We start from the raw sequence: 12,452 nt of genomic DNA, 5'->3' as shown, positions 1-12,452 counted from the left end.
CAAGGAAGAAGTGATGTGTGGAACATTGGGAAAAGATAAAACTTAATTTTCTTACAACTTACCCACAAGACACAAGTCCTGGAGACAGACACATTGCTAAGGGCAAAAGGCAATCTTAGCATAACATTATCCCAACCTCCAAGGATGCTAGGTCTACTTTAACATATAGAAATTTCTTTGGAAATGTCCTTTATCTCTACCCCCCCCCCCAAATATATGTTAGCAAACCTCCTCCAAGCAGATAGTTTATGGATGTACATCTGAAGGGTCCCATGACTAAGGATTTATTAGATAGTAATAAATGACCCATTCCTAACAATAGCTAGCCCCTTCAAGGTCCTGAAAACCTTGCTTCCAAAATTCCTTAGTGACTTACACTATCCCTAGCCCCTCCCAACTTGAAAGTATATAATCAATCACCCGTCACAACCCCAGGTCCTGTCGGTACTTTAATAAAATCACCTATTTCACTGAAAACATCTCAAGAATTCTTTCTTAGCTGTAGTTCTACATCCCAGGATTTTATGTCATATGGCATCCAAACATGTGGGTTGAGTATTCTCTGGAACTTGAGCCTCAGTGCAAACTTGATGAATGTTCTCTTTTCTTTTCCCTTACTTTCACTTCAGGGGCTTTTCAAGAAATATGGTCTATTAGCACACTTTCACATTGATTGCTCAGGCTGCAGTCCTTTAGCCAAGGCTACTCTATAGGGAGGGGAAAGCCTGCCTTTTGGCTGGAAGTTAGTATTGGCCAGAATGGTGATAAGACCCAGAAACTTGATGCCCTCTCTTTGTGCTTATCTTCATACAAAGTTGTCTGACTTGGAAACAGAATAGCCACCTAAGTGACTGGGACAGCTGCCATTTGTAAGACTCCCATGTGAGGTTTCCTCCTCACTGGTCTAATGTAATCCCCTTCACATTGTTAGTCTAGCCACTTCTGACCTTATGGCCACCTTATGACCACCGCTCAGAGCCAACCAAAACCAGTACCCGACTGAATTAAAACCCAGTGGGGATCATTCCTTAGGGAAGTTGGCTGTAAAGACTACATGTGTTGGAATGTCACTTAGACCATGATACATTTCTATCTTTTATTGTTTTCTGTCAGTGTCCTCTCTATGAACTACTTAAACTATATAATTGGGTAATTTCCCCCTTATAAAACTTTTCTAGTGTTTTCTATGAGAAAAAATGGTAAGGACACAGGCTGGGTGAACACAGGGTTCTGAAGGAAACCAGGGATGCAAAAGGGGTGATTGATTATTCAATGATTAGGATAATCATCCTAAAGCCAGAAGAAGAAGCAAAATAATAAAGATTAGAGCAGAAATAAAAGATATAGAAACAAAACAAAAAACAAACAAATGAAAACAGTAGAACAGATCAATGACTCTAAAAGCTTGTTCTTTGAAAGAATTAATAAAATTGATAACCCCCTAGCCAGACTTATTTAAAAGAAAAGAGAATAAACTTAGATAGATAAAATCATGAATAAAAGAGGAGAGAGCACAACCAACTCCACAGAAATACAAATGATTATAGGAGAATAGTATAAAAAAATATATACACATATATATATACGTATACGTATATATATATATATATATATATATATGCCAACAAACTGGGAAATCTGGAAGAGATGGACAAATTCCTAGAAACTTGCCAACTACCAAAACCGAAACAGGAAAAAAGGTAGATAATTTTAATAGACCCATAACCAGCAATGAAATTGAAATAATAATAAAAAATTTCCCAACAAACAAAAGTCCAGGGCCAGAATCCTTCCTAGGGTAATTCCACCAGACATTTAAAGAAGAGCCAATACCTAGTCTTCTCAAACTGTTGAAAAGAAAAGAAAAGAAAAGAAAAGAAAAGAAAAGGAAGGAAAACTTCCAATCTCATTCTACAAAGCCAGCATTACTTTGATTCCAAAAACAGATTAAGACCCCACTGAAAAGGAGAATTACAGGCCTATATCCCTGATGAACATGGATGAAAAAATCTTCAATAAAATACTAGGAAATCAAATTCAATAGTACATTAAAAGAATGATTCACTATGATCAAATGGGATTTACTCCTGGGCTACAGGGCTGGTTCAATATTCACAAATCAATCAACATGTTACACCACATTAATAAAAGAAAGGATAACAACCACATGATCCTGTCAATAGATGCAGAAAAAGCATTTGACAAAATGCAACATCCATACTTGATAAAAACAAACAAACAAAGTAGGGATAGATGGAACAAAACTCAACATCATAAAGGCCATATATGAAAGACCCACATCTAATATCACCCTCAATGGGAAAAAAAAAATGAAAGTCTTTCCCCTATGATCAGGAACAAGACAGGGATGTCCAACTCACTATTATTATTTAACATAGTACTGGAAATCTTAGCCTCAGCAATCATACAACAAAAAGAAATGAAAAGCATACAAATCAGCAAAAAGAAATCAAACATTCACTGTTTGCAGAGGATGTAATACTCTATGTAGAAAACCTCAAAGACTCCATCAAATACCTGTTAGAACTAATATTAATTCAGCAAAGTTCCAGAATACAAAATCAACACGTGCAGAAATCTGTTGTGTAAATTCTATACACCAGTGATAAAGCAGCAAAAAAGAAATCAAGGAATAGATCTCATTTGCAATTGTACAAAAAATAATTAGATACCTAGGAATAAAGCAAACCAAAGAGGTAAAAGATCTGTACTCTGAAAAGTATAGAACACTTATAAAAGTAATTGGAAAGGACACAAGAAAATGGACAAGCATTCCACGCTCATGGAATGGAAGAACAAGCATTGTTAAAATGTCTATACCTCCCAAGGCAATCCCCATCAAAATACCACCAGCATTCTTCACTGAGATAGGACAAATACTCCTAAAATCTGTATGGAACAACAGAAGAACCCAAATAGAGAAAGCAATCCTGATAAAGAAACATGAAACTGGAGGCATCATGATTTCCAGATTTCAAGCTATAGTAAAAAGCTGTAGTTATCAGGACAAAATGGTACAGGCACAAAAATAGACACAGAGATCAATGCAACATAAACATAATAGAAAACCCAGAAATGGACCCACAACTACATGGTCAACTCATCTACAACAAAGCAGAAAAGAGGATCCAATGGAAAAAGACAGTCTCTTTAGCAAATGGAGAACTGGACAGCAAAATGCACAATGAACTTGAACCACTTTCTTCCACCAGACACAAAAATAAATTCCAAATGGATGAAAGACCTAAATGTGAGACAGTAAACCATCCAAAATCCTCCAGGAGAAAATAGGCAGCAACCTCTTTGACTTCAGCCCCAGCAACTTACTTGAAACATCACTGGAGACAAGGGAAACAAAAGCAAAAGAAGTATTGGGACCTCATCAAGATAAAAGGCCTCTGCACAGTGAAGGAAACAAGCAACATAACTAAAAGGCAACTGAAAGGGGGAACTAAAAGTTTCCCCCTCTGGCACTGTTGATGGGAATGCAAACTAGTACAGCCACTCTGAAGAACAGTATCAGGTTTCTCAACACTAAAAATAGAACTACCCTATGATACAGCAATTACCCAAACAATATAGAAATACAGATTTAAAGGGGTACATGCACCCCAATGTTTATAGCAGCATTATCAACAGTAGCCAAACTATGGAGAGAGTCCAAATGTCCATCGACTGATGAATGGATAAAGAAGATATGGTGTGTGTATATATATATATATATATATATATATATATACACACAGACATATGTACATATACATATATATACATATATATACACATACATATATATATACATATAAATTGTAGTAGTTATATACATATAAATTATATATGTATATATATATAATGGAATATTATTCAGCCATCCAAAAGAATGAAATCTTACCATTTGTAATGACGTGGATGGAGCTAGAGAGTATTATTCTAAGCAAAATACGTCAGTCAAAGAAAGACAAATGCCATATGATTTCATTCATATGTGGAATTTAAGAAACAAAGCAGAATAATGTATGGGAAGAGGCGGGGAGAGTGGAGAGAGGGGACACAAACCACAGGAGACTCTTAAAGATAGAGAACAAACTGAAGGTTGATAGAGAGAGGTGGGTGGGAGATGGGCTAGATGGCTGATGGATATTAAAGAGGGAAATTATGGTGAACATTGGATGTTGTACGTAAATGATGAATCATTGAATTCTACTCCAGAAACCAATATTGCACTGTATGTTAAATAACTAAAATTTAAATTAAAAAAAAAATGTGTTTTCAAACAGGATCTTTTTGGATGATTTCTCTATCCACCTGTAAATGCAAATGATGCTTTTTAAAAATATTTTTAATGCTTATTTATTTCTGAGAGAGAGAGAGAGAGAGAGGCAGAGTGAGAATGGGGGAGGATAGGGAGAGAGGGAGACACAGAATGTGAAGCAGGCTCCAGGCCCTGAGCTGTCAGCACAGAGCCCGACGTGGAGCTCAAACTCACAGACGGTGAGATTATGACCTGAGCCGAAGTCGGATGCTTAACTGACTGAGCCACCCAGGCACCCCACAAATGATGCTTTTTAAATGGATAGTGCAGGATGCAGAAGGAGAACAGACAAAATTCAATAACACTGTATTAACTGTAAGGTTTGTAAGATGACAGATGGTTACCTACACTTATTGTGGTGACCATTTTGTGACATATGCAAATATCAAATCACTATATTATATACCTAGAACTAATATTGTATGCCAGTTATACCTCAATAGTTTAAAAAGATCTTTATAAAATCAAAAAATAAATAAATATGAGGACAGGTTTAAGCTTGGCTCTGGTCTTATCAGGTAGTAAACTACCCCCCCCCCATTTTTTGGTTTTGTCTTAAAACTTTTATTTCTTCATTGCCTGAGGATTTAAATGGAATGGAGATAAGCAAATTGTACAGCTGCCCACTTGGTTTACATAAATTTTAAACGTGACCCATTCATCAGTAAACAAAAGCAATACATTCTAGCATACATCCTACCGTTGTACATTTGTCTGGAGTTTCGAGTGTGGCTGAGATCTCTCTACCTGTACTCCATTATTATTTTCATTTCCATTGTTAACTTTTGACAACTTATCGCTAATTGAGAACTGATTTACTCTGAGCCCCCATTTTCCCTGAGCTATGTCTGATCAGTTTCCTCATTCTCCAGAAGTCTATGCTGGAAATGAATATATATCCAAACTAAGTACTGAAGAATACCACAATTCTCCAATTGGAATGTTTTTATGCCAATAGAGCCAATTTCTATTCCTCTGTGAGTCTCACCAGTGCATTAATTCTCTTGCTTTAATTAGATGATTCTTATTATTAATGTGTCGATTACCATTTTTATTACATTTTGACGGAAAATACTAAAAAGATGTAGACTGTCAAATATATAAGGTATTTTTGGATACAGATTCTACCCTAAATATGTTTGTGCCTGTGTATACCAGTTGCAGTAAATTTTTTAGGACACAACAGCATTTTTATGAAGTTATAAATGAATTGTAATGAAATCACTAAGCCAACTGAAATAGAGATACCTGTTTCCATTAAGGCATCAGCACTTTCAAGTAAGCTAAACAGATAGCTTTCATCTCGATACTGAGCAGTCTGGTTAGTTAGTACAGTGAAGGTTCTCTAAAATGTTTCTTGGACATTCACTCAGTGAGCTGGTTAACAAATATTGAAAACTCTTCTATCTGAAGGCACCTCACTCAGCTTGAGACTACAGCAGTGACTGGGACACAGCTGTCCTTTGGGGACACCCAGGCTGGTCATGGATAAAAGTCAGTGTACAGGAAATCAAAGGAGTGGAATACAGAGACAGATAGGTAACATAAAGAGACACCTACCATCTTTTGAAAGTCAAGTAATGTTCTCTGTGGTAGCTCAAAATGATCTAAACTGGATCTGGTGGGTGATGGGGATTAGCAGACTCGTAGGGGAAGTGGAGAGTGCTGTGAAGTGTTCCAGGCATAAACTCGGCTTGCATAAATTCCCAGAGTGTAGGCGGATCATACTTTGGGTGCAATTGAGTTCCATTTTATACAAGTATTAAAACAATATTACCAGTGGTGAATGTGCTACCTTAAAGGAGTTTTTCTGAGTTTTAGTTTGGATCTACTTTTATGATAAGCAAGTAAAGGTTTACACTCAAATGTTTAGAAGCCATTAAGGAGCTCCCTAAGTTGTTAACAGGCTGTTAGGACCAAGAAATGATGGCACCTCAGGTAGAATTCAGAATGAAACACACTTAGTAAGTTGCATCTAAATATCTCAGTGCCCAGGCAAGGAAAGATCAAAGTGTGTATCACAAGACAACATAAAAATCTCATTATGCACCCCAAGAGCCATATTCTACCACTGAATGCCTACAATCTAGCCCTAGATATCAACCTTAAAATTCAAATTTGGTGTTTCAGCTTTTCCTTCTGAACAACTGTCTCTGATTTATCAAATCTCTGTTTATTGCTCTGAACTAATAACAGCATCGTTAGCATCCTTAATGATTTTGAGAAATCTTTAAAGCATGATTCACAGATTCCTAAGATCTATCACGGTTTCTATGCGGTATTTTAGTGGTCATTAGAAATTCTACATCACGAAACATCTCCCACGTTATGCCATACGGGAGGGCTGAAATGAATTAGATGGCTCCTAATCAAGAAGATGGAAATCAAGATGCAAGGAAGATGAAGTTATGTTGAGGACACTGAGGTCGAGACAATTGAAGCAAATTGTCTTAGTTCCTACTTACAAGAATCAAGTTCCAGATTATAAAGATGACAATAATTTGACTCCCTTTGCTTAAAATTTAAATGTAAATAACAATGCTTTCCTCATCTTTGTTTATTCGCTAGTGCGTTTATCCCTCCACACTTCCATTGACTCACTACGTTTAGGATAAGCAGGTGCATATGGCAGCACGTTCATCCAAGCAATCTTTCAGTCACATCCCCTGCACATGTAAACTCTGCCAAGAATAGTTCCCCAGCAAAGCACAGGAAACCCAAATATAAATAAACATAGACTCTACCCTTAAGTGCCCTCAAATCGGTGGGACAGACAGAACACCAGTAATGCGGCCCAAGGTGATTAGTGGAAGGGGAAAGAGAGACTGAGTGGAGACAAGAGTGAGAAGGTGAGCGGAGGCAGGAGGAGGAAGAGAACACAGCCACGAAGATAGGGAGTCTGGATGCTTACAGCTGCCGGGTATATAATCAATATGCTTTTCAAAGAATCTAGGGTGGGAGCTGATAAGGGATTTGTTTAAAGAGAGCAATTTACTTCTGCGAGAAAAAAAAAATTCCCTCAAATGCAGCTGGGTTGACAAACACATTCAGTGAATGGTCATTTTGATTACTTTACTAAGAGCTGAGGAGGAAAAAAAAAAAATTTTTGCACAGGAACTGAAAGCTTATGTATTCCCAAGCCTTGGCTCTGCTGCTTACTTGGCTCCATTATTTGTGTCTTTATTTTAACCTGTCATCCTCTTTCTGCATATCGGCTTCTCTCATATTCCAATATTCATTACAGCCTGGACAAGTTCTCTAGAGTGGCAGTGTATTAGTCCAGGTTCTCCAGAGAAACAGATGTGTATAAATATATATAATTATAGAGGCTGACAAGTTCCAAGATCTGCAACGTAAGTCAGCAAGCTGGACACCCAAGGCAGTCAATTCCAGTCCAGAGCAGAGGGTAGGAAAAAGCCAAAGTCTCAGTTGGAAGGCAGGCAGGAAGAAGGGATTCTCTATTACTTAAGGTCAACCTTTTTTGTTTCACTTATATCTTCAACTGATTGGATGAGGCCCATCCATATCAGGGAGGGCAATCTGCTTTATTCTATCCAACGATATAAATGTTAATATCATCCAAAAACACCCTAAGAGAAACATCCAGAATAATATTTGACCGGATATTTGACCAGAATAATAATAGTTGACCCTGGCTGAGTCAAGGTGACCCATAAAATTAAGCTTCACAGGTGGTTCTTGAAGTATGGTTCCAGGACCAACGGATCAGGATCATCTGGGGACTTGTTAGACGTGCACATTCCGAAGGCCTATGCTAGATCTACTGAATCAGAAACTTGGGCTGGGGCACAGCATCTGTGTTTTAACAAGCACTTCAGGTGATTCTGATGCAAGCCATTGGGAACCAACAGCAATATCATTGTTCATGATCCCCTCAGATAAAACCCCTCTCATTGGAACTCACTCGGTCAGAGAAGAGAGGGATAATTTAGAGGTGTCTTCTTCAGCTTGTGTCTGTACCAGGAGAATAGCATGGCCTTTCAATTGAAGCAGCCATATCTGGTACTAAGGAAATTTTTTTAATGTTTTATTTATTTTTAAGACAGACAGAGACAGAGCATGAGTGGGAGAGGGGCATAGAGAGAGAGGGGGACACAGAAACTGAAGCAGGCTCCCGGCTCTGAGCCGTCAGCACAGAGCCCACCACGGGCTCGAACTCACGAACCGTGAGATCATGACCTGAGCCGAAGTCAGACCCTCAACCGACTGAGCTACCCGGGCGCCCCAGGAAAAAATTTAAGGTGTGTATTTAATGTCACTAATAGAAAGTTTTCAGGACTGTCAGTTAAGGTATGGTGTCGGTATGCTTCATGCCGGGGCACTAAATTCTGAATTAGGAATCAGAATCCTAGTATTCTTTTCCCATGGCCACCACCATCTAGCTGTGTCAGCTTTGGGACGTGACTTAAAACAGTTGGGGTCTTGATGTTTCAACCGTCACTCGTGCAGGTGGTGGCATGCCTTTCAGCCTGAGATGTCTGAGGACAAAAATGAGGAAAAAAAGTACTTGAGCCAAAACTGTTCACACTTAGAAAGTACCAGTCACATAAGAAGAGACAAGCTAAGTTTGATGCTGTCATTTTGAAGATGCAGTGTCTCAGTTGGTGGAAGAGAAGTTGTCAGTGGTACAAAAAGCAGCAGAAGAGGAACTTTGTGCCTTATTATTATTATTCCCCTATTTTGAACCACCTCTTGTTGGAAAACTGAGGTGGTAAACAAACAAATAACTAGGTCTCCAAGTGGGCATTAGTCCCAGTTATTTACAAATGAAATTGACCAGAAGCAAATATATAAGAAGCCAATAGATTCTTAAGAAGATGAATTGAGAGATTTAAACAACAGCAACAACAACAACAAACAAGGGTGTTTGAGTCGCTCAGTTGGTTAAGCATATGACTCTTGATTTCAGCTCAGGTCATGATCTCATGGTTTGTGGGATTGAGCCCCACCTCGGGCCCCCAGCTGACAGTGAGAAACCTGTTTGAGATTCTCTTTCTCCTCTCTCTCTGCATGTCCCCAACTTGCTCTCTCTGTCTCTCAAAATAAATAAATAACCCCCCCAAAAAAACCCAAAACAAAATAACCTGCCTTCACTTACTAATCAAACTTAAAGTCCGTTGCAAAGAAAGCCACACAAGTAGAACTTGTCATGACAGCGGGACCACCTCACATGATATTTTGCTCTAAAGTCAACGCAGGTGTAGCTACAGTTGATTGTGGATCAGGGTATTCTTCCCATGTTTGCAGAGACAGAACCTCCCATGCTTGATCTCAAAGCACTGGATCTCCTGTCAGAGATGAGAGCGTTCTCGCTTCATGGTCACCAAGGTTCCCATGTGCCACAGAGTCCTCTGTCTCTGACTCTTATTCTGAATGGGGTTTTTGTTGTACTTATTCTTTCCATGCTTTAGCAATACAGGGGTTGATAGGTTATCATTAAGCTTGAGACAGCTCATAAGCATAGATAATAGACTTTGGATTGGTGACAAGCTGGGTAGACCTCCAGGTCATTTTCTCTTTGGAGATGTGAGTTTATGCCGTGTCAACAAAGTTATATATGGACAATTTTTGGACATATATAATATATTATATATGTATAATTTATATTATTTATATATTATATATTATATTATATATTATAATTATTATTTATATATAAATATATAATTATAATTATATATAAATAAATATATAAATAAATATAATATATAATTATATATTAATTTATATATTGTATATTATAATTTATATTATATTATATTATATATTATATATTATAATATATATATTTATATAATAATATATATGTATGTATTTGTTTCTCTGGAGAACCCTGATTAATACAGATTTTTGATACTGACAGTGGTTCTAGAAGAACAAAATGTTAAGGATGAGTTTTCTAAATTGGTTCCCAAGTTTCCTGAATAGATTCTCTAATCTTATTAGGTTGGAAGATGCTAATGATTCCCTTGCTAGTAGGAGAGAGAGCACTGATAACTCCACGGTGTGATCTAGCAATAGGGATACATGGGATGCATCCAATGAAGCACTTATACAAAATGAGGAGATAGGTGACTCTGTATAATATTTTTGAATATTTATTAAAAACTTATGAAGTACAATAATGTTGCCTAGTTGTTCCTAAGGTTGCTGGACAAATGGTTCAAGGACAGCGTGAACTGACGGATTCAATATCCAACTCAAGCACCACAGAAGCTACCAAGGAGTTTTTCCTGTGGCCTGAAGCAGAACTTTATCTCCTGTAGTCGAATAGCTAAATTTACTGAAAATAAAATGCAAACATCTTAGCCTAAGACGGCCGAAATACATACAACACAAGCTGAACTCCCAGCTCTGCAGAGTGTCCACTGTTAAGTCTAGGGCATTGACTCAGAAAAAGTAGAATCCTCTAGGTTGGAGTGATAATGTGTAGGAAAACCAGAAGGAAGCTGGGGACACTGAGTTCCTACATTCTGATGAATCTTCTTTGCTAATGAAAGAAATTTCCCCAACTCCAGTAGAAGCAGTTTTTCCATTCCAGTGGTATCATCCTCTTTAGCCACAATGATCTGGGCCTTTCCACCTCCTTCTGAGAGGGTTAACCTTACCTTGCCAGAGGAAAATGTAATGGCCCCTCCCAAGGCAGTTGCCTTGCAATGCAATGCTGATTATTCCTAGGACCCAGGCCTTCTGCCCTTCCTTTTTTCTAGATCTTTAATCAGACTCAAGTTCTAGCAGGTCCCTAAAGATGAAGCACGATGAGGAGGTTCATTACACTTGAGTTTTCTAATTTATACAGATTGAAATCTGGGGAACATGTGTGAGGTTGGATACTAAAGGTGCAGGATGAGGATGGAAAAAAAAAAGTTGGATCAGACCAAACTTATTGACATGGTCTCACTAAGCAAAGATTCTTCATTTAATGTTACAGTTCAGTGAGTTAGAAAGGACTCTGTTTGCTTGGTTGGAAGACCGAAACATTATCCAAAGTTGATCCACAACGAACACATTGGAAATGCTAGATGGGCCTTGGTTCAATGTAGAGAAAGGGTTTCAAAAGCTTTGGAATATTGGGATATCCAAGTGGACTTGTCATTTAAGACCTACTCATCCACACTAGGAAGGTCCAGAAGATAGACCTTTTACCAATACTTTGAGAAATTAATTTTTGAAGGGAGACCCAGCATCCTTTAAGAACTCCATGATTGCTCTTCTCTGTAGGACACACCTCAGTGTGGAAACTACAATTACTTAATTGGGAAACATAAATGCAATGGGAATAATTAGAGCCTCGTGTGGCAGGGGCCAAGGGGTGTCAACTAACCATCAAACACAAGGTAAGTGCGGTTACCATGATAAACAGCAGAATCAAAGCAACAATAAGAATCAATCTGACTCCCAAAAGCCTATGGTGGGTAGCTGATCATGGGGATCCTAAAGTGAAAGAGACAGTTAGCCTACTAAGTTCTTACTTGATCTTTATAAACAGAAAACTTCTAGGTTGAGTGAAAAAAGTTTAAATTGAATCATAAAAAAACAGAATGTCATGACCACTCAGTTAATTCCTAGACCTGAACAAGTTTATAGATCCAAAGCCACATGAATGAATGGAAGCCCAGGTCCTCTTGAGGAAGGATCCTAGAACACTACCAAAAATATATAGTGGTAATCTTTCTCCCATCCCCAAAAGGACCTTCAGCCTTTCACCAGGGTAATGATGCACTGAGGAGAGGGAAATAATCAGATTTATCAGGACCACTAGATACTGGCTCTGAATCGACACTGATTCCAGTATACCCAAAATGTCACTCTGACCTTTCAGTCAGAGTAGGAGCATATGGAAGTCAGATGGAGTTTTAGCTCAGATCTGTCTGAGTGGGTCCAGTGGGTTCCAGAATCCATCCTGTAATTTCCCCAGTTCCTGAATAGGTGACTGGAATAGAAATACTCAGCAGCTGACAGAATCCCCACATTGGTTCTTGCACCTATGCAGTGAGGGCTGTTATGATGACAAAGCCATGTGGAAGCCATTAGAAATCTGTGTAGAAAAATGGTAAGCTAAAATCAACATCATATTCGTTCAGGGATGGTAGCAATT

Source organism: Acinonyx jubatus, chromosome A2 (assembly GCF_027475565.1).
Source record: "Acinonyx jubatus isolate Ajub_Pintada_27869175 chromosome A2, VMU_Ajub_asm_v1.0, whole genome shotgun sequence".
Classification (NCBI taxonomy): Eukaryota; Metazoa; Chordata; class Mammalia; order Carnivora; family Felidae; genus Acinonyx; species Acinonyx jubatus.
The sequence above is the reverse complement of the archived record's forward strand: the minus strand, read 5'-3'. Positions refer to the sequence as shown.